The sequence below is a fragment of the Sus scrofa genome, chromosome 4, assembly GCF_054392235.1.
Source record: "Sus scrofa isolate SSC_HxYL_T2T_F1_AM1 chromosome 4, Sscrofa_HxYL_maternal_Yorkshire_Landrace_v2.0, whole genome shotgun sequence".
Lineage (NCBI taxonomy): Eukaryota > Metazoa > Chordata > Mammalia > Artiodactyla > Suidae > Sus > Sus scrofa.
This window is the reverse complement of record NC_139386.1, coordinates 85,982,765-86,010,503: the sequence shown is the minus strand read 5'-3', so window position 1 is coordinate 86,010,503 and position 27,739 is coordinate 85,982,765. Positions and strand designations below refer to the sequence as shown.

The following is a 27,739-nucleotide window of genomic DNA, read 5'->3' as shown; positions in this document are numbered from 1 at the left end:
TTTCTATGCTGAAAACTCCATCTACTCCTGCTTTACTTTACCCCATATTCCTCCTTGAAAAACAGTCGCAACGCTGGTAAATAACTTAAGCTTAAGAACAAAGACCAAAAGGCATAAGTTATTCATGTGCTCAGCTGAATGAGGACATAATGCCTTGGTCTAGGCATGCCTGACCTGTGCAGATTAGCATGCCATTTGCACAGCATGATATGTCCTGTTAAAATAAGAGAAAGAGAAATCTCATGGCCCCAGGGGGGTTTTGAGCAGTCCTTAGCAAAATATGCATCAGCAAGGAGAACAAGGTGCAAACCTAGGCACACAGGTTGCCACAGACAGGCATGCTATTTGCAGAAGCACAATGAGGATTCTCTAGATGGGATGCATAGACAGCTAATGCCCGGCTTCCTCAATGCTAATGATTGTTAAATGCCTAAAGGTCAGAATAAAAGCTTAACCAACTACAAACTATGTGACTTTTAAAATAATAATAGAACTTTTAAAATAATAAAAGAACTATATCCTGCACCTGCAAACCCCTCCTCACTTGACATAATCCTAAAGAGCATAATAAAAGCAGTGTGGTTTCTTGAGGCAGTGCTCTGGGTCCATGAGACCTTGAGTCCACCAGTTCCCACCTCTAATTAAGATAAATGTCTTTGTGTCTTGTTTTATGTTAACTTTTTCTTAAGTTTCATAGTACCTGTTCTTCAGCCCTCACCTGCTGAGCTGGACTCGGCAGGCAGAGCCCCTTAACATGTCCTATATTATTCCAGTGACCTTGTATTCTGATAAGGCTTCAAGAGGATATTTGAAAGATTAGGTACCAGCCCAGTACCTACTGACAGAAATGTCACCACCTTTCAAGACTAAACACTAAAATGCAAGAAAAGAAAGAATAAAAGGAAGGCAGTGTGGTTATTGTTTTGTTTTGTTTTTTAGGATACCAACTATCATTACTTTGCACAAATTGGTGGGACCCACTGTTTACATTGGATTGCTTGTACTTATAACTCTTACGGTGTACTCTAAGCTGCTACTATTTTAATTAACCTTTACAAATCTAATCTACCTCTCACAACTGTTAGAACCAAATACTGAATCAAGCAGAGAGGGAGGGAAAGGGTGATAAACAGTATGTTAGGCGTAGGTAATACATATCTTGGTTAATCCTCACCACAAACTTGTCATGAAGTACTCTCCCAGTTTTCACCTATGAGAAACAGAGGTTCAGAGAGGTTGAGGTTAATTGTGCAGAGCTTACACAGATCAAACTGGTAGTCAGGGTAAGTGCTGAAATTCAAACAAAGGTTTGTCTGATGCCAAAATCAATGTTCATGTCCAGATATTAAAAGGATTGGATCCGGAAAAACATCAAAATCAAGCATTCTGGATCAGTTAAAAGAGCAGCAAAGATGGAAGAAAATGAGGAAGACAGCCTGAACAAAGTGCATTTGAGCACAAAAGCCGTCCACAATAGTAAATCCAGAGATCACTAATAATGAAAACTTAGTTTGGCCTCAATTCAAAAAAGAACAGGAAGCATTCTAGAGTTATAGTAGGTTACTGAGGCCTGACAAGGTTACTGAGGCCCTTTTTATGTTTCTGGCAGTTGAATTTAAGATGTGTTGTAACATGGAGTTCCCATCGTGGCGCAGCGGAAACTAATCCAACTAGGAACCATGAGGTTGCTGGTTTGATCCCTGTGCCTCACTCAGTGGGTTAAGGATCCAACATTACCGTGAGCTATGGTGTAGGTCGCAGGTGTGGCTCAGATCTGGCACTGCTGTGGCCCTGGCATAGGCTGGTAGCAACAACTCCGATTAGACCCCTAGCCTGGAAACCTCCATGTGCCACTGGTACAGACCTAAAAGAACAAAAGATGAAAAAAAAAAAAAAAAAAAGACGTGTTGTAACAAATCAAGGAAAAGGGGTTAAAGTCAGTACAAGACTTCTACAGAATGAAAATCAGTTCAGAGAATAGAAAGAAGAGAAAAAAACTGCAGTGACAACAGTAATGTGATACAGTGGTGTAGATTCAGAGACACAGCAGACATTTGCCTGGAAATGACTTATTTCACTTCCATTATTTTGAAGGGTATTTTTGCTAGTTATAAAATTCTATGTTCTAGAATTAATAGTTATTCAGGGATGCATCATGGAGAACAATACTTTAGATTCTCCTGCCCAAAAACAGTAACTGAGGAAACGACTATCCCAAGTAACTTCAGTTATCCAAAGAAATGCATCTTTTAAAACCTGATGACATTATGTACCAATCATTAATTATATGTCTGAAACACAGTACTCTATCTACATCTGGTTTCTGAAATTGCGAAAAATGAAATTTGTAAATAACTGCTGCTTGCATATTTTACAGAACTGCAAAGGGTCAAATATTTAAGGGATAAATGTTGAGAATCACTGAAGTATAAAATAGTATATTGGGCACAGAGCATAGGAGTGGAAAATGGTCACAAAGTTGAATGAATAAGACGGTTGAAGGAGCTTAGAATCCAAATGAGAAAAGACGCAATTATTAAAGTTATTTTTTTAATCACAGAAAGTGTATGCAACTTAGAAACAGTGACTTATTACATCACTTTTTTCCTTATGTTTAAAAATCCATTATAATAGTGGCTTTTAAACTTTTGCCTATTATTGACAGTAATAAGTTCACATCATGACCCAATTATACACATACATGTAAATACACTGACAAATTTCATACACCAGTATTTATCCTTACTATGCACTGTGTAGCAAGATATTTTTTATTCCAGCCTTTTTCTTAACACACTGATGCAGACCCATTAAAATGATTTTATGACCTACAAGTAAGGCCAAAAAACTCTGAAAAACATGGTATTACTACAAACTGCTCTGCCACATCCTCTCCACTCTCCAGGCTCATCACCCTCAAAAAGAAAAACAAAATGGTTTTCCCTACTGGAAACAAGCAATACAATGGTCACTAAAATAAATATGCTAAATTGAAAACAGACTACAAAAGGGAAACCACTGTATATTCAAAGAGGGAAGAAATCATTTTTGAGGGGTATTTTAATTTACCTTGGCTATTGATCCATCCATGCAGACAGAGTAGCAGCTCTAAAGAAAGAGGAAATTACAATTCCATAATTCAATGAGGTTGTAGGGAAACAGCCTGTGATGCTATTGGGTCAGGACTGTGTGGCACAAATAATTAAACTGCTCAAAATTCTCATAGAAAGATGAAGTAAAAAAGAAGCAGTGTTTCTTTCTTTTCTTTTTCTTTTTTTCCACTTTTTTGGGCCACACCCACCAACACACTCCATGTTCCCAGGCTAGGGGTTGAATCAGAACTGTAGCTGCCAGCCTACCCCACAGTCATAGCAACACAGGATCCAAGCAGTGTCTGCGACCTACACCACAGCTCATGGCAATGCCAGATCCCTGGCGCACTGAGCAAGGCCAGGGATCGACCCCTCATCCTTGTGGATACTGAGCCACAATGAGAACTTCCAGAAGCAGAGTTTCTGAAATCAATGATCTAAAACAGAATCCAGTGAACAACCCAATACAACATTTCAATGGGATTAAGCAATTATACTCTAACCACCAGAATAATCACTTCTACAGAACTAGATTAACAGCTAAACACAAGTTAAAAATGTATACTACTTAAATATTTTGGAGTTCCCCTCATGGCACAGCAGAAACAAATCCAACTAGGAACCGTGAGGTTGCAGGTTTGATCCCTGGTTTCACTCAGTGGGTTAAGGATCCAGCATTGCTATGAGCTGTGGTGTAGGTCACAGATGTGGCTCGGATCTGGCATTGCTGTTGCTGTGGATATGGCGAAGGCTGGCACCTGTAGCTCCGATTAGACCCCTAGCCTGGGAACCTCCGTATGCCACAGGCGCGGCCCTAAAAAGCAAAGAAAAATAAAATAAAATAAATAAAAATAAATAAATAAATATTTATTTATATATATTATTGGAACCTATGAGATCATAACTCAATCCCACTTTGAAGTTTTGTCTCTTCCACCAAGTACCTGGTGAATTTTAAAACATCAAATTTGTTGCAAGCTTTGTCACAATATTTCCTATTACATTTTCCTACTTGCCAAGAATTATGAACTTTTGCTGCTTCCCTCATTTCCTATGGCATCTCACAACTCAGCTGTCATCCATAAATCAATAGTTTAACAAAATATTCTCATTACTATTTTTAAAAATACTTTAGTATACTATAAGGAACCAGGAAATTTTGTCTGAAGTTTTAAATTACTAGTGCTCCTCCTGACTGGACAGCAGTAAACAATCTCTGCTGCATTTTGGTTTATTACTTAATACAAGGAAATATTTAAGATCTAGGCAATGTAAAACTGTTTACAGTATGGTACCAACACAAAAACAGAAATACAGATCAATGGAACAGGATAGAAAGCCCAGAAATAAAACCAAGCACCTACAGTCAACTAATCTATGACAAAGGAGGCAAAATATACAGTGGAGGAAAGATGGTATCTTCAATAAGTTGTCTTGGGAAAACTGGACAGCTTCATGTAAAAAAATGAAATTAGAACACGCTCTAACACCATACACAAAAATAAACTCAAATTGGATTAAAGACCTAAATGTAAGGCCAGATACTATAAAGTTCCTAAAGGAAAACATAGGCAGGATGCTCTTTGACATAAATCACAGCAATATCTTGTTTGATCCAACTCCTAGAATAATGACAATAAAAACAAAAAGAAACCAATGGGACCTAAATAAACTCAAAAGCTTTTGCACAGCAAAGGAAACCATTAAAAAACAAAACAAAACAAAAACAACGAAGAAACAATCCACAGAATGGCATAAAAATCTTTGCCAATGATGCAACCAATAAGGGCCTAATCTCCAAAATACACAAACGACTCATACAACTCCACAACAAAAAAACAAACACCCAATCAAAAAATAGGCAGAAGACCTAAATAGACATTTCTCCAAAGAAGACATAGGGATGGCCAGGAGGCACATGAAAAAATGCTCAACATCACTAATTATTAGAGAAATGCAAATCAAAACTACAATGAAGTACCACCTCACACCAGTCAGAATGGCCATCATTATCAAGTCAACAGATAACAAACGCTGGAGAGAGTGTGGAGAAAAGGGAAACTGTTGTTGGGAATGTAAATTGGTACAACCACTATGGAAAACAGTATGAAGGTTCCTCAAAAAACTAAATATAAACTACCATATGACCCAGCAATCCCACTCCTTGGCATATATCTGAAAAAAAAACAAAAAGGTACATGCAACACTATGTTCACTCCAGCACTACTCACAATAGCTAAAATATATAAACAACTTAAATATCCACTGACAGATGAATGAATTAAGAAGATGTGGCACATATATACAATGGAATACTATGCAGCCATAAAAATGACAAAATAGTCCCATTTGCAGGAACATGGATGGAACCAGAGATTCTCATACTAAGTGAAGTAAGTCAGAAAGAGAAAGACAAATACCATAAGATATCACTTATATGTGGTATATAAATATAGCATGAATGATCCTAGACAAAACAGAAACAGACCACAGACATGGAGAGCAGACTTGTAGTTGCTAGGGAGAGAGGAGAGGAAGCAGAATGGGAAGGGAGTTTGGGGTTGGTAGATACACACTATTACATTTAGAATAGATAAACAATGGGGTCCTACTGGGAACCATGTCCAATCTCTTGGGGTAGAACATGATGGGAGGTAGTATGAGAAAAAGAACACACACACACACACACACACACATATACGCACATATGTATATTTATGACTGGGCCTCTATGCTGTACAGCAGAAACTGATACGACACTGTGAATCAACTATACGCTAATTAAAAAAAGTTTATACCTTTCATCTTACTCTAGTTCTTCTATTTTCATCCTGTTTTCTATACTCCCAAATTTCAAAGTATTTAATTTAATTTAATTTTTTACTCTTTTTAGGGTCACAGCTGTGGCACATGCTAGTTCCCAGGCCAGGGATCAAATCGAAGCTGCTGCTGCCGACCTAGACCACAGCCACAGCAATGTGTGATCCAAGCTGCACCTGTGACCTATGCCACTGCTTGCATCAACACCAGATCCTAAACCCACTGAGCAAGGCCAGAGATCGAACCTGCATTCTCATAGATAGTAATCGGGTTCTTAACCTGCTCAGCCACAATGGGAACTCCAAGCTATTTACTTTTAACACAAACTAAACTGCCTTTAATTGAATCCTTTGTTTATTGAGTGAAAGCGATGGAAAAAAAAAAAGAGAGAGAGAGAAGAAAATTGGTCTCACAGAGTTACCAAGATAAAAGCTCACTCACTCAGTACAATGGTAGGCTTTCTAATTAGCTACATTCCTTCCCACTCAACTGGAGTTGTAATTTCCTCTTCCTTTTAAGACACTTAGCAACTATCTATGCAAGGATGGTCAAGATCCATGCTCAAAAGATTATTTGAGGAGGGGAAAATCAGGGAATTAGTTCTTACCCTTCACCAGATCCTAGGAGAAACTTGGCTGGGTCTTTCCAGACTTGAGTAAAGACAACACAGTAAACACAAAAATAACAGTAAATAACTGGCCTATTTAGTTTTTCCAGGATAAAACCAAAAATGGATCACACTTCAGTTCTAAATGCTGCTGAAATCAACTCTTAAATCTGTTCAGACCTGGATTGATGAGATACACCATACCTCTTCTTATTTATGGTACTTCTGCTAAACTTCTGAACACACTCTCTCTCTCTCAGTTCCTTCAAAACCATCACAAATCTTATCAGACACCATTCAAATTCCACCTGCTCAAAATCTCTATGAGCCTACCAGAGGAAAGACATTTTTCAGTACTCTAAAATCCCATTGCATTTTATCTGAGGCCTTGGAAGCATATTTATTGTTGTTTATATACACAGCCTATGTTCCTACAACATAAGTTTCTAGGACAAAATGAGGGTTTTCATTCATCTTTATAGCCCTCAAATCACATATACCAGGGCTTTCTATTAGCTGGCATCCAGTCAATAGCTGGTCAATACTTCAGTCTTAGACTCATATAAGAACCTACTTCTACTGAATACTGTTTATACAATACCTAGCACAACATATTTGAGCAGGTTTTTCACATGCCCATTTTGTCTGTTGCTATAAGATTACCAAAAAATTTGTTTATGTATTTCTATACCTTAGTACTTTGCTTCTACCTCTTATAAACTTTACCTTGCTACCTACTAATTTGGGTTTGTCATTGCTTGTCACTGACATATTTACAAGTTGTTTTAATGCATATTAGCCAATTCACATATATTTTTTGCATAAAAACAAGCATGGGCTTAATCAATATACAAACAAAATAGTACTTTCTAAACACCTATCAGGTGCATCCTCTTGGGTGGTCGCGAAGGTATCCACACTCAACTCCTACAAATACCAGTGATGAGGGAAGGGAAAAAGAGATACACCACCAGCCAGTATGCTGCACTCTTTTGTGTGATTGCTACTAAAAGTTCAATATCAGATTTTTCTATTTTTAGTAACATAGCAAGCGGCCTGGCCTATAAAATGTGCTGACAGTGTAGGTTCCTTTCGCATGGGATGATCTTCAGCAGGCTCTGTATAGTCTGAATTGGCGAGAAGATACAATAGCATGCTTCTAGACTCAGCCCCGGTCCTATGTGGGAGAAAGGAGCACATACAGAGGTCAAAGTGACAATCTTGATCCTCAGGTGCTTTGTAATCATCCTAAACTGACAAATAAAAAGGAGCACTCATGATAGAGCTCCTGCTGTGGTGCAGAGGGTTAAGGATCCGGTGTTGTCTCTGCTGCCACAGAGGTTCAATCCCCGGCCTGGCACAGTGGGTTAAGGAACCCACGTTGCCTCAGTTGTGGCATAGGTCAGAGCTGTGGCTCAGATTCCACCCCTGGCCTGGGAATGTTCATATGCTGCAGGTGTGAGGAAAACAAACAAACAAAAACAGTACACATGAAACAAGAGCAAGAAAACAATACAAAAATAATTCAGAGATAGTTTTTGTGACACAAAAGTACAGGTGTTCGAAGAAGAGCAGTCTATATGATCATCAAGAACAAAGCCACAAAAGTGCAAACTGGGAATAAACATGGGTGATATTGGAAACCTGGGAGGATACAGCTTATACAAGGAAATAGAAAGTTCAATAAGTGCTATGTTTATTTATTTATTTTTCATTGTTATTTCCACAATACAATTTTTTTCTCTGCTGTACAGCATGGTGAGCCAGTTACACATACACGTATACATTCTATTTTCTCACACTATCATGCTCCATCATAGGTGACCAGACATAGTTCCAAGTGCTACACACCAGATCTCATTGTTAATCCATTCCAAAGGCAATAGTTTGCATCTCTTAACCCCAAGATCCCAGTCCACTCCACTTCCTCCCCTTCCCCCTTGGCAACCACAAGTCTATTCTCCAAGTTCATGATTTTCTTTTCTGTGGAAAGGTTCATTTGTGTCGTATATTAGATTCCAGATGTGTTTGTTTTATTTTATTTTTTTGTCTTTTTAGGGCTGCACCTGCAGCATATGGAAGTTCCTAGGCTAGGGGTCTAATCGGAGCTGCAGCCGCTGGCCTATGCCACAGTCACAGCAATGCCAGATCCCAGCCATGTCTGCAGTCTACACCACAGCTCACAGCAACACCGGATCCTTAACCCGCTGAGGCCAGGGATCGAACCCTCAACCTCATGGTTCCTAGTCGGCTTCATTTCCGTTGTGCCACAATGGGAACGCCTAGATATGTTTAAATGTAAAAACAAAATGAAAATAGTGAATCACTGAGCTAGTGAACATTGTAAGGAAAGAAATATGATGATGTGGCTAATATCAAATAATATTCATCTTAATAGGGATATGGGCTCTTGAAAGAGAGGCCTTATTGCCAGTGTCCAGAAAAGTGTCTGGCAAAAGTAGATGCTCAATAAATGTTCTCCAGTATATTGGATGGATGCACGTATGGATAGATGAAAGCATTAAGAGTCAAAATCAGGGAAAACAATTAAGACACCAATGAGATATCTTAATTCAGGCCTAAATGATGAGGAAATGATGGAAACAAGACACATTTTTAAGTAAATAGTAATAAGTCTGTGACAAAAAAGGAAGAGATATGGGAATAAGAAACAGGAATTGATCAAAGATTTTTTTCAAAGTTTCAAGCCAAAGTGTATAGAATCTTTTGAAGGGTAAAAATGATGAGATTACATTTAGGCCAGTAGATTATTGAAGTGAAGGCAGAATTTCTAATTATTATAGTAATCATTTGAAGCTATGAAACTAGAATTTGAGCAAGAGAACAGAACTGATGATTTAGGAATCCAACAAAAAAAGTATGTATTAGAAATGATAAAAACTAGCAATTTCACCAAAAAATTCCTAAAGGAAAAATATCTTCCAAAAAACATAATCATCATTATCATCATCATAGCAATAACATAGCTCTAATTTATTATCAGTATTATTATTATAGCAGCTAACATTTACTGAGCCCTTATTATGTACCACACTCTATAATTATTTACATATGTTATTGCACTTAATACTTAAAACAACCCTAGGAGGTTATGACTGTACCTGTTTTCCAGAATAGGAAACTGGGCACAGAGTGATTAAGTAACCACATTTATTAAGTGCCAGAACCAGGACTTAAATCCAAGTCTGATAAAAAATCCTTTTTTCTCTTGGTATACCAACAGTGTCTAAGTTTCTATACCAAATATTCTCTAAGAATATTACCTAAGAATATTCCCCCACTGGGGGATGGAAAAAAAAAATCAGCATTTGTATATTTTATCTTAACCTATTAAAGTTATTATTATTATGTACTATTTATAATGTATATATTGATACAGTATTATATGTTATAAATTATAACTGAGTATTCATTTATGAGGTATAAGAGATGTTCTATTTTTTTTTCCAGTAGGAATGTGAGAACAAAATAGCTTAGAGATTGGCTTATACAGTCTCTCTCCTGTATACCTTTGTTTCTTAGAAGAACTCAATGTCAACAGTTTTATCTTTTTTTCTCTAAAAACAAATCACTTATATACCCAAAAGAATTAAAAGCAGGGTCTCAAAGAGCTATTTATATACCCATGTTTATAGCAGCATCACAACCTATTCACAATAGCTAAAACATGGAGGCAATCCAGTTTTATTAACAGATGAATGGATAAACTAAATGTGGTATACATATACAATGATATATTATTTGGCCTTAAAAAGGAATGAATTTTGACATACGCCAAAACATGGATGAAACTTGAGGACATTATGCTAAGTAAAATAAGCCTCGTCACAAAAAGATGATTCAACTTACATGAGGTACTTGAGTCATCAAAACCAGAGAGATGAAGAAATGTGGTTGCCAGGGACGACAACTACCAGAGAGGGAAATGGGAGTCACTTTGTTATAGAGTTTCAGGGTTACAAGATGATAAGAATTATGGAGATGGGTGGTCTTGATGGTTGTACAACATTATGAGTTTAATACCACTGATAATGGTTAAAATGGTAAATTTTATGTTATGTGTATTTTATCACAATTTTTAAAACTCAGGGAAAAATCAGGCCACAGATGATCAGATACCCTATTCATTTATTCATTCAAAAAATATTTATCAACTGCTTCTCTTGTGCCAAGCTCTGTGACAGCCATCGATTTCTAAGGAACAATCCCTGATTTTAAAGAAGTCAGTAGCATAAAACCCAAATATATAAGCAAATCATTATAAGTTAATATTACAAGAACAGTTAATAGCAATAGTGAAGAGCTAACACTTTCTATTAGATACTTGCTATGTACTAAATACCTAGTTCTAAACATTATGTATTTTATCCAAACAACATTACGATAGAGATGGTATTAATATCTGCACTTTACAGATGGTAAGACTGGCTCAGGTAAATTTAAAAATACACTCAAGATTTCACAGCTTAGAAACAGGTGAACCAGGGCAGCTTGACCAGATCCCATGCACCCTACCCCACTCTCCTCAGAGCAGGGAAAAAGGAGTCTAAGGAAAAAGAACTGCACAGCCTACATATGCTGCTCTGCTAGGTCTCCAGAAACTGAAATTAAACTCTTTCATTGGAATTGCCCGTTGAAACAAGTCATATCTTAAAAAGCAACACAACAGTAAAAATCAGATCACACTTGTAAGACTTGTAATTCTAACAAGGCATTGAAAAATGTATACTGCCATATTTCAGGGAAAAAAATGCCATATTTCAGGGAAAAAAATTACTTCACAATAGGCAACAAAACATTTCTTGTGCATACCGAAGTGCTCCCTTGCTTAAATCACACTGAAATGGTTTATATGAGAATAGTGCTGAACTAACCAGAAATCTGATTTTCAGAAGTTGCATATTTAAGAGTCAGTTACCGGTCTCAACCTATTTTAAACCAACTATCTCCTGTGTAACTTCAAGGACATTCTGGAGCAGATGAAAAAGTTCACTGTTCAACGGGCTTCTAAAGGTTAAATCTCCATGTACCTCCATCCACCCTGAACGACTTTACGGTAGAAATCAACTGTATATGAGAACCTGTGACGTCAAACCAGTGCTTCCAGTGAGGGTTTGTGAAAAGTGGCTTCCAAAGAACAAACTTCACTTTGTCTCCAACTTGCCTGACAAGTAGGCAAATAAACATAGCAATGTCTCTTTTACTTAGATGCAGCAGTGATAAGTACAAGAGCAAGGAAAAAACAATGGAAAGGTTTATATTTTCCCATTACCACAGACTAGACATTAAGCAATAACTTGTACTAAATCTTTACCAAATAGTCTTCCTCCAGGGCTCCTTTCAAGGATCAAGTGTTCGCTTACACCGAGTTGTGTCAAATATTAACCTTACTTTAGTGTGGCCAAAACATTTCGAACTCATCCAGACTGTTCTCAGAGGGCGACTGCTTCGTCATAAATCCACCTTGAAGGGCAAACGGAAGATGAGCTCAAGTGAAAAGGATCTCCATGTAGAAAATCTGACTTGTCAGCTCTAGCTTGGCATTTCTCATGAATAAAATCAGAAAAGTAAATTACATTGGGAGGAAAAGTTAGGTGATTTATTAAATTTAGTTAATTTTCCTATTTCATGTAAGTTCTTTAAGAAGTAAGTAAAACTGTTGTAATCATTTGCATCTTTTTTAAAAAAGACAGTTTAAGTCCAATATCTTCTCCTTTTGTGAAAAAGATGATGTTCAACATGGGGATTCTATATATATTACATAGAATTTATGTATTATACATTATATATATATTTATATAAATCTATTATATAGTTCCAAGATTTTATCTTCTTTTAGAAAAGAAGGTATTTGAGACACTATTTCAGAAGGAGAATGCATTATTATTTGTCTTTAACAAAAAAAAATCAATACTGCAATAAACAGAACATAAACTCCTGTGTTTCCCAAACTGGGATGTGTAAGAATGTACCTTTCATTTAATCCCTACTTAATTTTTCCAGAGTTAAAATTGCCAGGAAAGAACCATTTCTAAAATATGAGAGTAAATCAGGAAACTGATCAAACAAGAATCATTTTAAAAGGCATACATCCAGTTTCAAGGAAGAAACGACTTTTTAAAACTTTTTCAGCTTGGGCCCTTATAGACTCTTGAAAATTCTTCCCCTCAGACTTCTGGAGATCACTACCATAAACTTAAGTCTACATGTTGCTATATAAAAAACAATGCCACGTACTGCCTACCGGGGGGAAACTTCTCTCTGAAAAGCAAGGCGAAAAGAAAACACAGTTATTGCGAAGTCTTCCCAGACGAACCCTACAGCCAAATGATATTCCTGTATACTTGTCTCTGATCTTCACAGAATATCAGAGATGAGAGGAATATTAATGATGAGGAAACCGAAGTTCAAATAAACAAGTGACTTGGCAAGAGTTTCATGACTTCTTAAGTAGCAGAGCTTAACAAAGTGAGGTTTTGGAGGGGTTTTTTGGTTTTGTTTGTTTGTTGGTTGGTTGGTTTGTCTGTTTTTGGCTGCTGCATGCAGCAGCTGGATGTGGGATCTCAGTTCCTAGACCAGGGATGGAACCCAGACCACACAGTGAAAGTTCCAAGTCCTAACCACTAGACCACCAGGGAACTCCCAAGACCCTTGTTTCTTGATGGGCAGGTTGACTTTTTTCACACAACAGGTTGTCCATCTGGCAGGTTTGTGCAAGGCAAATTCTCTCTATAACCAAATTCTGAGCTTCTGAAGGATTAAAAACTACATCATTTATTCTCTTGAATAAATCTGGGGTGATTTTCCTGGTTCTGGGGCCCTTAAAAAAAAGCCAAATATACTATTAAAATAAAGATCAAAAGGAGTAAATATGTTTAGCACAAGATCTTGATAAAATGGCAAAAATCCCCACACTTCAAGATTTAAAAAACCCAACATTCATTCGTCTGGATGTCTGTTTCTATTTCCAGAAAAGTTTTGAAAGAAGACATTTTTCTTACTTTTTTGAATAAGTATGGCTTCTCCAAATAGCACCTTAAAAAATATAATTGATAAAGGATCAAGTAACTCCAGGACAAGAGTTATCCATCAAGGACCACTTCTCAACAATTCTTTGAACTACAATACTTGAAAAAAGAAATGGATCTGAACCAAAAAAGAAATACTAGGTTTCACTCTAATGGTAAGAGAATATTAAAGCAATTACATACTATTTACCTAATATTCAGTTAGAAAACTGACTCTATTACTGGAATAGAAATCATCTGATAAAACAGAAAATTAGAATATAAATGTTATCTGTTAGCTTTTTGGTCCAAATAGCTATTGCTAAGTATACCAGGCCTACTCTTGTTATGCCTTTATCCTACAGCCACCACCCTGGAAGTTCACTGGCCTAGAAGTGAACAACGGTTTCCATTTACCATTTCTCCCTCTAGACCTTCAGCTCACTCTTCTTTAACCTGCTCTGAATTTGGCCAGCCAACCAGCGTGAGCTTTATCAAAGGACTCCCTTGCCCATGGACTTTTTTCACATGGGTCTGGCCACTGGGAAATAGTAGCTAAAGTTAAAGTAAGAAAAGTGAAGTCAAGATATTTATTCTCCCATATTTCTCCCTGCCAGATCACATTGGTCAGTTGCTCCCCTCAACCAAAGACCATGGCTCCCCATCAGTCCATCCTTCTAGTACAGCTACTCTCTTAGAAGCTCTCCCTTTTGCCCTGGGGACAGGCCTACACGTAGTACTGGATCCCTGCAGTTGCTAGCCCCAACCCCTCATGATGAGCCATCCCTTGTTAGTTCCCCTTAATTCTGCCCACACCTCTGTCATTAGTCTCTTTAGTAAACTTTTCAGTTATAACAATTGAGTGAGTATACTACATAGGTCCTGCTGGGAGCCAGAATGATACTTTGGAATAGACGTACTTCCTGCCAGTTCCAGATCATTTTCATTCAGGGTAGTGGCGGATGGGGGCACCTTTGGTCACTTGAGCTTTTGTTGCCATATTTGTCACATTTAAGAAGGTTTTGCCTAACCCAAAGTCACAGATATTTATTCCTATATTTTCTTCTAAAAACTTTATAGTTTTAAGCTCTTACATTTAGGTCTATAATCCACTTTGAGTTACTTTTCAGTTTAGAATCTATCATTTTGCATAAGGATATCCAATTGTCCCAGCACCAATTGTTGAAAAGACTACGCTTTCTTCATTGAGTGGCACTGGAATTTTGTTAAAAATCAGTTTACCATGAAAGGTTTTTTTTTTCCCCCCTGGGCTTTCAGTCCTATCCCACTGATCTCAATGTCTAGCCCTACACTACTATTACAATGTCTTGACTACTGTATTTTTATTGTAAGGTTTGAAACCAGAAGTCTAAGGCTCTAGTTTTGGGTTTTTATTCAAAATTGTGTCAACTATTCTGAATCTTTCACATTTCCATATCAATTTTAGGATCAGCTTGTCAATTTCTGCAAAAAAATGTCTGCTGGCATTTTGATACAGATTGCACTGAATCTATTTACCACTTTATAAAAAATTGACACCATAATAATATTGATTCTGCCAATCCATGAACATGGAATGTCTCCATTTATTTAGATCTTACAATCTTACTCAGCAACATTTTATAGTTTGCAGTGTATATCTTGCACTTCTGCTAAAAATTATCCTAAAGTATTTATTAGTTTGAAGCTATTGTAAATGGAATTGATTTCTTAACTTCCTTTTCAGATTGTTCATTGCAGTAAACAGAAATGCAATTGATTTTTATATGTTGATTTTGTATATTGATCTTATATTCTGCAAGCTTACTGAACACATTAATTATAAAAGTTTTTTGGTTTGGGAGCCAAGAATGGTAGACTACTTAGGGTTTTCTACATACATGGTTCTACTGTCTGTGAATAAAGCAGTTTTACTTCTTCCTATCCAACTGGATGCCTCTTATCACTTTTCTTCTTGCCTGATCACAATAGCTAGAACTTGTATTATAATGCTGTGTAAAATTGGTGAAAGCAAACATCATTGCCCTTTGTTTCCAATCTTAGGAAGAAAGCATTAACATTTTCACCATTAAGTATATTACTAGCTATGTTTTCTATGAGTCCCCTTAGTCAGGTTGAAGGAGTTTCCTTCTAAGTTTTCAGAGAATTTTTATTATGAATAGTATTAGATTTTACAAAAATGTTTTTGTATATCTACTGATAATCATGTGGATTTTGTCCTTTTAAGGTTGATTACACTACTAGACTTTCAGATATTAAACCAACTTTGCATTTTTGGTATAAATCCCATTGGGTCATGTTCTATAATCCCTTCCATATGCTGCTAAATTCAGTTTACTAATATTTTGTTGATTATTTATACACCTATATTAATAAGGGGTATTGGTAATGATGTCTTCCTCTGACTTTGGTATAAGGGCAATACTAGCTTCATCAGAGGAGCTGAAAGTTTTTCTGCTTCCTCTATTTTCCTGAAAGATTGGTATTATTCATTCTTTAAGTGTTTGATGTAATTCATCAGAAAAGTCATCTGGGCCTTAGCTTTTCTTTGTACAATGATTTTTTAAATCACTAATTTAATTGATTTGCCTGGGATAGGTCTATTCAGATTTCCTCCATCTTCTTGAGTCTGTTTTAAAAATTCTTTCAATGAAAGGACTTCACCTTTTTCATCCAAATTGTCTTTATGATGGCATAAAGTTGTTCATAATATTTCATTATAATTTCTTTATGTAGGGTCAGTAGAGATGGCTCCTCTTTCATAATTGTTGTAATGTGTATCTTTGGTGTTCTTTTATTAGCCTAACTAAAGTTTATTGATGTTAACTATTTCAAAGAAACAATTTTTGGTTTCATTGATTTTATTGATTGTTTTCAGCTTCCTATTTTATTTGTTTCCACTCCAAAATTAATTCCCATTCTTCTTCTTATTTTAGGTTTACTTTGTTTTTACTTTTCCTTTTTCTACTTTCTTAAGGTAGAAGCTTAAGTTACTGATTTGTAATCTCTTTTCCAGTGTATGCACTTCTCCTTGATTTCTTAATGTTAAAGTACCCTAAAATTTGGTCTTTAGACCTTTTATAACTAGCTACACTAACTCTCTTGATGATCTTGTCTGGTCTCAAGGCTTTAAATACATCCCATATACTGACAGCTCTCAGGCTAGAACTCTCCCAAATTTTAGGGTCATATAGCCAACTGCCTCTTATCTTAGATATTAAATATTTCCAATTTAATGGGTTCCAAACTAAATTCCCGGTCCAGCCCCATACCAAATTTGTTCCTTCATCATTCCTCCACAGCTCTGTTAATAGTTACTCCACCCTTCCCATTGCTTAGGCCATGATCCAAGGGCCAACTTTTAACTCTATCATTGACTGATTCTTTCTCTTAGACCTCAGACCTAATCCATTAGGAAATCTTAATAGCTCTACCTGCAAAATGTATACATTCTAATCACTGCACTACCTCCATTGTAATCACACTACTCCAAGCCACCATACTCTCACCTAGATTATACCTTATAACTGGTCTCTCTACTTCCGTCCTTGACTACTGCCCCCAGCCACAACTATTCTCAAAAAAACAGCCAAGGAGATCTGGTAAAAATGTAAGTTTAACCACCTCACTCCTCTGCTTAAAACTGTAGACTCAGACTTCCTATTTCTATCAGAATAAAGTCAACCCACATTCAATGGCATGCAAGATCTGGCCTCTAGTTGCCTGTCTAATCTCATCTCCCACAACTGTCACTCTAGCTTACTGCGCCAGAGCTACACTGTTACTTGAACACACGGCATTCTCTACCTAAGAGCCTCTCCACTGGCTGCCTATTTCCTGGAATACTTTTTCTCCAACATCTGCATGGCTCATCCTTTCTCACTCTCAAGTGAAAAATAGTCTCATTATTATCTTCCCTACCAACTCTGGCCATGTCCCTCTAAATTACATCCACCACTATTACGAGCATCTCCAGTGTTCATCACCATGCTCATTTTTCCCCTACAGCATTTAACACTTTCAAATATTATGCATATTATAATAATATGCTAATTATTTACTGTATAACTCCCTCAAGAGTATGTAAGACCTGATAGGGCAGGGATTAGTGTCTGTTTTGTTCAAGGATATACCCCAAGGGACCAGGTATATGCATAGCATATTATTGTTAAATATTTCTTTAAACAATTTATTTAAATAATTTATTTAAATATTTATGGTATTATTAAATATTTGTTGAATGAATAAATAAACTTAAAAAGCAGAACTTATCCAGTGGCCAGTATCAAATAAAAATTTATTAATGCCTAAAAAGCTGAATTTATTTATTTCTCCATTCTTTCAACAAATATTGAGTTCCTTCTCTTTGCCAGGCACCACAGCAGACACTGAGGATATTCAAAACAGACAAGGCCCTGTTGACACTGAGCTCACTTACGACTTTCTGTGTCTCCTCCTAGCACTTTAAAAAAATGGTATAATTCTTTGGAGTTCACACTGTGGTGCAGTGGGTTAAGAATTCAACTGCAGTGGCTCAGATCACCCTGCGGCTTGGTTTCAATCCCCTGCCCAGCGCAGTGTGCCAAAGGCAATGTAGTCTCCACTGAGGCTCAGACTCAATCCCTGGCCTGGGAACTTCCATATGCCATGGGTGTAGCCATAAAAAAAAAAGTATAATTCCTGTAATAATAAATGTTATAAAGACAATACAATGCATAAGTAAATGTGTTAATGATTAGGGACAGAGAGCTTCCTTCAACTAGAATAGAGTGTAAAGCCCTCTGGGAAGAGATGTTATTTAAGGTAAAACCAAAATAAGTAGAAGTCAGTCACAAAGAAATCTGGGGTGAATATTTCAGAGACAAAACATATAAAGCTTTAAAGGGGAGGGGGAACTTATGAATTCAAGAAAAAAAAAATAGCTGATACAATCTGAAGGTAGTGGTAGAGAAGCAGATATGGTGGGGAGGCAGTCTACCTCCACTGTGGGGCCCTAAATCCACCCTGACATTTTTAGCAATTTAGACGCATCTTAGAATGTTATTTTTATATCACCTCTCTCTTGTGCTCTTCTCTCTTTTCCCACTGGGGAAAATGCCAATGGTACTGAGTGTCAGTACCAGTGAGTCAAAATCTGAGAAGCCTGTTCCTTAGCAGACCTGGTACTTTTGTGCAAATCAAAAAAAGTTGGACTTTCCTTGTAACATTTTCTGTCATATATTAAAATATATATATGTGATAAATAAGCATATCTGCAGTTCACTTGCAGTTGTGTCGTGCAACATGCACAGCAGCATGTAGGGCCCTAGTTGCAAACCAAAGTGGTTCCATTTTTCCTCTGCTTCAAATACTGAATGCTGTAGATGCTAAATATACACACAGCTCTGGATACTTTGCTATTATTAGTATTCAGCATTAACTACGGTTGGCTACTGATTCTTAGCATTATCCTCAGGTGAAAAGGAATGAGTACTCTTTGAGAATCAGTCATTGGAGAAAATACTATGTGCACGCTCAAAAGATGCAGATTCAAGGGGCTGTAGGTATGAATGTACTTCTGTAAAAGTGGATAAAGCCTTGACTATATCATCAAGTGTTAGAAGTACTGATTATCACACAGTCTATCTGAAAAGCTGTATATTAGAATAATCTATTCTACCTTTTGAAAACTTTGACCTATATTATTTCATGTGACTCCTGGGTTATCTTAATTTAGTAGTTTTAGGTTTCCTTTAAATAAAGGATATTTTGGTGGAGTAATATATTCTGCAAAACCATTTTCAAGTTTAATCCCAAAGGGGGCCATTTTCATTATCTAGGCTTCAGTTTCCTAATTTATGAAACGGAAAAGTATGTGTCTTCATCTTCATGAGAAATAATCTGTGATACTATGTCCTTTCTAGATGAAGAGCATTCATATGCCACATCAATATGATTAAAATTAATAAGCAACTAATAATATTCATAAAGGAGATGGTGCCTGAAAGAACGTGTCCAGCAATGAAGGACTGCCACCTAGTGTTCAATGTGGGTTTCAGCATATCCAGGCCACACAACCATTTAAAAAACACCTCTCAACCATAGCCCTGTAATTATGTATTAAATCATGGTAATTCTGCAGAGGGCCTAGTTCAGTGTCAAAATATGAATTATGACTTTTTGAATAAAATTTGTATCACTCATATGCTCTATAAATTGAGTTTACAAAAGGAAGTAAACAGTCTTCACTTCTGACTACAAAAAAAAAAAAAATTAGAAATTTACTCCTAAAAATTTAAAAAATAGTATATATCTTGGCCCCAATTTCAGTAGGCTAGAAAGAGCCTGGGATTTCAGGCTAAACAGATTCAAATCAGAACCCTGTCAGTTAACAGCAGTATAACCTTGGGTGTCTTTTATTTTTATTTTTTTTGTGTGTGTGCGTCTTTTCTAGGGCCGCATCCACAGCATATGGAGGTTCCCAGGCTAGAGGACTAATCAGAGCTGTAGCCACTGGCCTACACCACAGCCACAGCAATGCCAGATCCGAGCTGCATCTGTGACTTACATCACAACTCACGCAATGCCAGATCCCCAACGCGCTGAGCAAGGCCAGGGACGGAACCCGCAACCCTATGATTCCTAGTTGGATTCGTTAACCACTGAGCTACAATGGAAACTCCCTGATGTTGGGTGTCTTTTCAACCTGAGATGGTTTCCTTATATGAAAAGAACTTACAGTAGGCATAAAATAAATGACTATATTAGTTATTAAGAAAAACGGGTTTCTCGTTCTGATTTATAAAGAAGTTAATTTGGTTTTTCATATATTCCTCTCCAGTCAACAGGGCTTTAAGAAATGTTTTAATGAAAAGACAACAATTTCATTTCTCTCTATCCCTTGCATAAAAAAAGGACTTAAACTGAATTTTTTTTGATCCCTGCCCTAACCAATTCCAAGCAAGTTTAAAGCATTTTTTTAGCCACTAAAGAAATTATTGGGTTCAAACAGCAGTTCTTATGAAAGAAGACTAACACAGTGAGTTCTGTTCACTTGCTTTTTAACATCTAATACATTACATAACAGGGTTTTCAACAATTTATAAAAATAATTTTTTAAATCCTGTTAAAATATTTCAAGAATATCTTCCTCATGACATTTAAAAAAAAAAAAAAAGGATGGGATTAATCCAGTATGTGTGTGTGTTTAATCTTTTTTTCTTACCCTTGAATTAATGTCGTCAAATTTCAATAATTTACCCTTGCAAATTCTCCAAAATTAAGCTTCTTTTGGCTTAATCTTCCCTTTAACATTACAAATTTATTCTTTGTATAAGTGACAATTTAGCTGTAACACACAGGAACAGTCTCATGACAGCTCAGTATATTAATTAGGAAGGCCTAAGTACACTGTTTCAGAGGGCCTCCATGGGCTTGGTCTGGGAATACAAAGGAGCATAACAAATAAATTCTGCTCTTCCAGGAGCTCACTTCCCTGGGCACATTACTGAGTCCTCTCTCTGAAGCCAGAAGGCAGATCACAGAAGTAAATTCCCAATGCAGGACCTTGAAAGCCATGGAGCCCATTCTCTACCAGCACTGCCTTTCCAGGAGATTGGGGCCTTTAGACAGGGGCAGAAGGGATCTTGGAGACAGTAGAGGGGAATAGGCAGGGCCAGAGAGGTCCTACTTCCTTCTCTTTCTCTGCCTTGGAGGGTTCTCTCTTTTCCCTCCTGGATTTTAGACATCTTTCCCTCTTCCCTCACCTTGGTCCTGGATTTCTTTCTCTCCCTCTCTACATCTTCACTTTGGTTATTTTTCTTTCCTATGGAAATAAAAGGTTATTTAAGAAAATAGAGAATGAAAAGGAAAATAAGGCAAATAGTGTGAAAGAGGATCATAAAACAGAACTGGAGTTGGTATTTATTGATACGGTATCAACTAAATAAAGTTTTTAATTCCTTCCCTTACCTAAGAAATTGGACCCAATGTTGTGTGGTCAGTCACACCCATATGCAGATGTGCACCCACCGTGCCTAGACGGGGGCACAGTGTGGCAACAAGAACACAGCACTGAGGGAGAAGATGTGGGCCTCTGAGTACTTCCCAACTGAGATTCCTCAGCTATAAAATTTGGATATAAGACGAGATTGGTGGCTCTCAAACATTTTCCTTTGTTTTCACCAGAACCTATAGTAAGAACTACAATTTCTCCTAAGACCAATACACACACAGACACACACACACACACACACACACTGAAAAAAAGCATGAAACAATTCTTATTCTCAGAATGTTGCAACTGTACTAATATTTTACATTGTTATTTAAAAATAGTTGCTATTCACAATTTAGAGTTCACAATCCACCAGTGTGTCCCAACCTCAAGTTCAGAAACACTGATCTCACAAGAATCCAAAGCCTCTTCTAGCTCTTTATGATTTTATACCGTCCAGCGCTTACATAAGCTGGGCTCTAAACCACACTTGGGCCTCTCTCCCTCACCCTCTCTGCTCCATTCATACCAGACTTCTCGGTGGTCCCTGAACAGACCAAGCAGGCTCCTTCTTGGATTACCAGGGCTCTCTCTACAGCATCACTTCATTCAGCTCTCTGCCCAAACATCTGCAATCTAGAGAGGCTTTCCTGACAGTTCAACTAAATACCACCTCCTTCTACTTTCTTTACTCTCTTCTCCCATAATCTAATTTTCTCCTAGCACTTGTCAATACCTAATGCTATATTACATGTTTGTTTCTTGTGTGGCTCTCCATCTCCAGAAATTTTAGCTCCGTAAGTGCAGGACTTTATCAGTCACTGCTATATCCTGGGTACCGAGAACAGTGCCTGACACATTATATGGACTTAAAAAAAACTATTGCATGAATGAATGAATCTAGAGTTCTTTCTTAGAATAAACCAGCTTACTACTTTTCACTTAGAAGTCTAGATTTTCTCTGGTGGTGGATAGCTCTTGATCAAAAATAGTTCTCCATTCCTGGTCCTTACCAACATGACTAGCAGGGAAATTCAGTAGAAAGTTAACTTCCCTTCTTTTCAACAGTCTTTTCAGAGCATTATTCTTCCTTGAACATTTGTGCCCCTCTGCTCTCTACTGGTTTTGATCTTCTTTCTCACACGCAATTCCAATCTCCAAAGGACACTATGAATTACTTAAGAATCTTAAATGCCTTAACAAATGGAAAATATTATGTAAATATCAGGCACTATCATTATTAACACTGCAGCTGTACAATGCTTTGGCAGGTGCTAAAATGACAAAAGAAGGTGAGGAAGGGGAGGTGAACAAGAGTAACCGGAAGTGCTGCTTTACATGGCGGGGCTAGGAAATTCTCTCTGATGAGGTGACATGTGAGCATTAAAAGAAGTGAAGAAACATTTCATGCAAGGGAGTAGCAAATGTGGCTGAAGTACATGTAGTTCTAAGGGAAAAAAAAAGATGTAAAAATTTAAAGATGTATATCTCAAAAGGTCAAACCAAAAAGAATTGGCGTCAAAACAAAGACATCTCAAGTACTTCCCAATAGTAGCCAGATGTGTGTATCTTGTGCCCACTTACAACTCACCCAAAGGGACATCCAGGATAACAGGCAAAAATGTACAAAAGAAAGAGGAAAAAAAGTATTTGTTAACTAGGCTGAAACTTGAACAATGGACTACAGTGACATTTCCTTACTGTTTCCAAATGCTTTCTGGTAAATTTAAGGATCTATGTTGACATTAGTATGCATAAGTTTAATTTGGGATTTGTACATATTCAAAGTTGAAGAAAACCTGAAAGTCAGTGAATGAAAAAAAGAAAAAAAAAAACAGAGAAAGCTGCAAAATTAATTAATTTTGTTTTAATTAACACTGCTACGCAGCAATTAGCCTCTCCTCTCTGTTTCTATATTCAGTAGGTCTCTACCTTAACACCTGTCAATAACAACAACAGAAGCAAAAATAACAACAGCCAGCATTTGCTGGAACTTACAATGTATAAAGCATTAGGCTAAGCACTTTACCTCATGTAATCATAATGATATCCCTGTGAGGGAGCCAGTATTACCATCATATTCATTTTACAAATGAGGAAATTGAATTTCTCTAAGTTAGTATTACGATGTTACAGTATATCATGTTTCTCTCTTCCCTGCCTTCCTTCTTTCCCCAAGATTATGAGCTCCTTAAGCGGGAGTCAGTCTTTTCATTTCATATACATGGCACAAAGCAAGAACCCAATAGTAAGGCAGAAAGATGAGTTCAAGAGGCTCTGCTCCACTTCTACCTAATTGCTTAGTATTTCAATTTTGGTTCTAAGAACTGTCCTAGTGATGTATACCTCGACCTATGTGTGTACTTGGAGACAAGATATACTCTTAAGGCCATTAGTAGATATATATATATATATTGCCTTTTTAGGGCCATACCAGCAGCATATGGAAGTTCCCAGGCTAGGGGTCAAAGCAGAGCTGCAGCTGCCAGCCTACAACACGGCCACAGCAATCTCAGATCTAAGCCACCTCTGTGACCTACACCACAGCTCAAAACAACGCCAGATCCTTAACTCACTGAGCAAGGCCAGGGATCATACCCACGACCTCATGGATACTAGCCAGACTCATTACGTCTGAACCACAAGGGGAACTCCCATTACTAGATTTTAAGTAGAAATTCTGGGAGGAAAAAAGTGATCATGTTTTTACAAGATCCAGTCTCCCTTTGGAGATAAAATTTTTAATTATTTAATAATGAAAAACATTCAGGTACCTAATCTCTTTGCCTTTCAGAGATTTGGGTACATAGAGTAAAATTCAATAAACTACTTAAAGAGCAAGAAGATTTAACATAAATGATAGACCTTTACTTGCCACACTACATGGAAGGATTTTCTGTTTTCCAAAGCCCTATTTCTGAGGCTATGTAGCAAGAAACAGAAGGGGCCTGAAAAGGGCTTATTATACTTTCATAATCAAATTATTGAATAATAAAGGTTCAAGACTACCAGTAATAAAAGTAAATGCTTCTAGCTAATCCATTTAAGCTGGGCAGAAATTCATGGATCTCAAGATCTAATACTTACTAAACACATGTTAAACATGCTTAGCCATCCCCTCCCCCAAAGTACATAAGAGTTATTGAAACTGGTCTCAAGAACAAGTCCTGCCATTTCCCATTCCCTCCCTTTCCCCTGACCTTTCACTGTTTCCATTAGGAAAATGAATCTATAATAAAAAATGAGGAAGATGGAATTTAATGTGCAAAAGTAAATTTTTTAATATCCACAAAATTGGATAACACCACCACTAACCTCAAAAATTTATTTCTGAAACTTGTTCTAGATTTTCATCTCTTTCCATTTTACCCAACTATGTTCTCAATAGGCAGTATTCTGGTTAATATGGAAATAATAAGTTTCAGATACAGAGTACATTAGTTTACAAATTATTTTCATATACAGTATTTGATTTGATCCTCACAAAAAATGAACAGAAATCATCATCCTGAATTTATGAATGAGAAAATAATTGCCCAGAAAGATAACATGTCACACAGTAAACAAACACTGAAGCCAAGATCGTAATAAGGATTAAAATTTTAGATTTCTAGCTCTATACTAGTTCCCTTATACTACAACCAACTGCTGCTTCAAAACAGACAAAAAAGAGGACTAGATAATCTGCCTGTGAATAATACTTTAGCAAAGGTTACGTCTATCTTCATCAGTAAATACAGTTAATAAATTTTGAATTGTAACAATATATGAAAGGTGAAATAATAATTACGGAGAAATATTTTGGATAAGTATTAACAGTCCTTTTCATTTATAGAGCATACAGTAATTTATAATCATTCTCTCATATATTGAGTAAGGAAGCCGAAATTTTATTAAAAGTTCAAATCCACTATTTCACATTTATGAAATGTACAGATACCAGGTAAGAGATTAGGAAAAACAGTCATCATAGAGTGCAGAGGTAAAACTTCTCTGGCGGTAATTTGGCAATGCATATCAAAAAGACTTAAAAATGCAAATGGCCTCTCACCCAATTATTCCATTTCTAACTTATCCTAAGAAAATAAGTATGGATGTGGGTAAAAATGTGCTGCAAGAATGTTTCTTTATCATATTAAACGACCAAATTAATAAATGGATTGGTTAAATCAGAGTAAATGAAAGAATAGAGTTAAAACTGATCTGGAAAAATGTATAATATATATTAAGTAAAAAAAATATATTTGTAAACAATGTACACAAGAGGATCACATTTTAAAATGCATATATATGTATATATGTGTGTGTGAGACTGGAATAATATACCAAAATATTATTAGTGATTTGTATGGTCAGCAATACTGCAAATGAATTCAACTACATTTTTTTCACTTCTGTATTTTCAAATCTCCAAAAATGACTACATTTCTGCAATAGAGTAAGTTAAATATTACATGTATAAATTAAATACATTATATGTTTATATACCATGCATTATATGTACTATACAAATATATAAAATGCATATAGCATCTATGTATTTAACTTGGAGTAGAACTATGGAAAACAGATAATGAAATTTAGATTTACATATACCAGAAAACCCTGGAGCCATGATGCATGTCTATGGAAATACATTTTTAAAAAATAAAGCAACATGAAGAAGGTACAGCACAAAAGATGAGTCAGGAGAGAAAACAACAGCAACTTAATTAAACAAAGTGCCTAGGGTCAGAAAATAAACTTCGATTGAGCAGTACATTTTAATAACAGCAATTTTTCACATCTAATTAATGAAACTCTTAAAATATCAACATCTGGAAGTGAAGTAGTTTAGACAGTTTTTGAAGGAGAATGAATACGAGGTTCATAGGAAGTGTTGGAGATACTTTGGGAGAACAAGGGGCTTCAACCTTATGCTATAGACCCATCAAAAAAGATATCAGGCGAAATCACAGCAGAACACATAATGTCTATGTAAAACTACGATGTACATGAACCTGGAATGGGGTCCCCGGCCTGCCTCATCTTAGAGAAGATATTATGGAAACAAAAGTTCCAGTAAAGGGCAATTAAATTATGAAAAGGCGATTATAAGGGGAGAAATTAGTCCCTGATCTTCAAGTATAAGAGCAGAACAACAACAATAACAAAAACCTTTTCCAAAGTTTACAAGATCATAAATGTTACAGACAGGATGAAAATGGGTACTGAAAGACTAAACTAATACGGCTAAAGTTTAAACAAGTCCAGATCCAAGAAACATAAAATATATTGATGGAATAGGTAAAATATATGAGATGCATTATCCCACTGCATTTAGAATGAAATCCAAAATCCTTCCTTTCCTGGCTGTTGTGAAAACATGAGTGGACCTTGAGGGCATTACACTAAATGAAATTAGGCAGAGACAAATACTGTACAATATTACTAATATGTGGAATCTGAGAAGCCAAACTCATAGAAACAGAGAGTAGGATGGTGATCAACAGGAGCTGGGGGAAGGAGGAAACAGGCTGATATTGGTCAAGGGATACAAGCATCCAGTTAGAAGATACATAAGTTCCGGAGATTACTGTATATAGCATGGTGATTAGAGTTAACAATGCTGTATTACATATTTGAGAGTTGCTAAGGGAGTAGATTTTTTTCCCAAAAGGATATTTGCATGTTTAATAGCATTTTTTATTTTATTTTATTTTATTTTTGTCTTTTTGCCTTTTCTGGGGCTGCTCCCACAGCATATGGAGGTTCCCAGGCTAGGGGTCTAATAGGAAATGTAGCCACCGGCCTACACCAGAGCCACAGCAACTCGGGATCCGAGCTGCATCTGCATCCTACACCACAGCTCATGGCAATGCAGGATCCTTAACCCACTGAGCAAGGTCAGGGATCGAACCCGCAACCCCATGGTTCCTAGTCGGATTCGTTAACCACTAAGCCACAACGGGAACTCCCGCATTTTTTTTATTATAGTTCACTATTTATGGCTGGTCCCTGAATCAGGGGCTGGTTAGTCAGTGTACAATGTAAACAGAAAGATACAACAGTGGCAACATTTTTAAAATTAATTTTTTGTTATACAAGTAATGCGTGAATTGACTTCCTTTGATTAAAAAAATGAAGTACTGTAGTACAAGATCAAATTCCCGTTGATCAGCCCCACAAATCAAAATCTTTCCCCTAAATACTGTTTAAGAGCTTGTCTATATATTTG

At 36.7% G+C, this 27,739-nt stretch overlaps 1 protein-coding gene across 6 annotated transcripts in view; it reads right to left on the bottom strand.

The window, feature by feature from the left end:
* Positions 1-27,739, bottom strand: part of NME7 (NME/NM23 family member 7) — a 278,798-nt gene that overhangs the window by 245,032 nt on the left and 6,027 nt on the right. The window contains exon 2 of one of the 6 annotated variants that reach the window (XM_085022464.1): positions 11,855-12,003. The exons of the other annotated variants lie outside the window; for them this stretch is intronic. The gene's annotated coding sequence lies outside the window, so the exon portion shown is untranslated. The remainder of the gene's footprint in view (positions 1-11,854; positions 12,004-27,739) is intronic. 6 annotated transcript variants of the gene reach the window in all.